This window comes from Schistocerca gregaria, unplaced genomic scaffold, assembly GCF_023897955.1.
Source record: "Schistocerca gregaria isolate iqSchGreg1 unplaced genomic scaffold, iqSchGreg1.2 ptg000398l, whole genome shotgun sequence".
NCBI classification, from domain to species: domain Eukaryota; kingdom Metazoa; phylum Arthropoda; class Insecta; order Orthoptera; family Acrididae; genus Schistocerca; species Schistocerca gregaria.
This window is the reverse complement of record NW_026061837.1, coordinates 262501-265000: the sequence shown is the minus strand read 5'-3', so window position 1 is coordinate 265000 and position 2500 is coordinate 262501.

Below are 2500 nucleotides of genomic sequence, written 5' to 3'. Positions count from 1 at the left end.
ACCTAACCCACGTTGGCCCTTAACCTTACCCACGTTGGCCCCTAGCCTTACCCACGTTGGCCCCTAACCTAACCCACGTTGGCCCTTAACCTAACCCACGTTGGCCCTTAACCTAACCCACGTTGGCCCTTAACCTAACCCACGTTGGCCCCTAACCTAACCCACGTTGGCCCCTAACCTAACCCACGTTGGCCCCTAACCTAACCCACGTTGGCCCCTAACCTAACCCACGTTGGCCCCTAACCTAACCCACGTTGGCCCCTAACCTAACCCACGTTGGCCCCTAACCTAACCCACGTTGGCCCCTAACCTAACCCACGCTGCACCTTAACCTAAGTTACGCTGCACCTTAACCTAAGTTACGCTGCACCTTAACCTAAGTTACGCTGCACCTTAACCTAAGTTACGCTGCACCTTAACCTAAGTTACGCTGCACCTTAACCTAACTTACACTGCACCTTAACCTAAGTTACACTGCACCTTAACCTAAGTTACACTGCACCTTAACCTAAGTTACACTGCACCTTAACCTAAGTTACACTGCACCTTAACCTAAGTTACACTGCACCTTAACCTAAGTTACACTGCACCTTAACCTAAGTTACACTGCACCTTAACCTAAGTTACACTGCACCTTAACCTAAGTTACACTGCACCTTAACCTAAGTTACACTGCACCTTAACCTAAGTTACACTGCACCTTAACCTAAGTTACACTGCACCTTAACCTAAGTTACACTGCACCTTAACCTAACTTACACTGCACCTTAACCTAACTTACACTGCACCTTAACCTAAGTTACACTGCACCTTAACCTAAGTTACACTGCACCTTAACCTAAGTTACACTGCACCTTAACCTAAGTTACACTGCACCTTAACCTAAGTTACACTGCACCTTAACCTAAGTTACACTGCACCTTAACCTAACTTACACTGCACTTTAACCTAAGTTACACTGCACCTTAACCTAAGTTACACTGCACCTTAACCTAACTTACACTGCACCTTAACCTAACTTACACTGCACCTTAACCTAACTTACACTGCACCTTAACCTAACTTACACTGCACCTTAACTGTCACATGTAACGTCACAGGAATGTAGCTTTGCCTAACAGCAACCCTCTGAACATAGTTCACTGCTTGGATCCTCTGGTGTCATGTGTATTTCTTGATGCCATGGTGCGTACCCTCACATAAAGGTCTTTCGAGTGTTGCGTACTTTCTACACAGTCCCGCTAACCACTGGAAGGGTGTACCGCTACAGAACGAATATCGCCCTCCCCTCCTGCCCTTCCAAGCTGGTCGGTCAGGCGTTTGTTTGTGAAATGAGCCTTGCAGCTGTTCAGTTGCATTCGGTTGTCGATGCAGTCAGTGTACGTTGTGGTACGGCCTGTGTGGACTGTCCGCTGATGTACGCGTAACCCACACTGATCATCCGTCGTTACGTACTGAGTGACATAATGTGGCACATGCTTGACCGTACACCGGCTGCGCCCTACAATGGCGAATCATAAGGGCCATATGTTGTGCACGATGCTACTTGTCTCGTCTCCCCATTACAGCGAGATTGCACTGTTGTACGCCGTACAGACATGTGGTAAGTAGGTACGGACGAAAGTATTGCATGTTGGCCCCCCCCCCCCCCCCTCCTCCCTCTGCCGGGAATCAGCGTGAGCCGTCTGTTGATGTAGCGACGAGGGTTTTCCTATTTAATCGTATTGCCCCACACAACATGATAGCACGGTGGACCGCGTTCCACATCTGCGACATGCTACAGAGGCCGGTTGACAGTCGACCGCGCAAGGGACATTGCACACGTGCGCGGACCATCTTCCACGTGTTCTCTCGTGTACATGCCGCAGTGTGTATGTGGGCTGATGTAGCGTGTCGTGACACATAACATGCAGGCATGCCAGAATCGTAGATTTCGCAAATGTAGATTGACGTATACGTTTGCTGCCAAAGATCCGCAAATGAACTGGAAATCAGTTGTTGAGCGGTTGTTCGCGCTGCAGGTGCATCGGTGATAGCGACGATCGGTACATCTGTGAACCGGTTGTTTCGGCGGTACCCGCCATGCCCCCGAACCTGAGTTGGCCATGTGGGTATGAAGCGATACGAGGCTGTGGCTTGGCGGGACAGTCCCCGGCCGGTGAGGGGGGGCCGCCCGGCGTGCTGGCCGCGCGCTGCGTGAGCGCACGCACTACAGCCGGCTGGTGGGGGGCGCCCAGTGGCAGGAGCGCCGGCCGACGGGCCCGGCTGGCGTCCCAGCTATGCGCCGGCGCACCCTGCGCGCGGCGCCAGGCGGCCAAAGTGGGTTCTGCCGAGCCCGGTGCGAAGCGCGGTGGACATCTGCAGTGTGCTGGTCCGATTGCGGACTGTGTGCGTTGAGGATGCGCCGCCGCCCGGCACTCGGCGTCGCGACGCCGTCTGCTGTTCGGTCGCCCCCAGCGGTTCTCGCAGGTGGTTTGTATCGCAGCTCTGCGGACGTGTT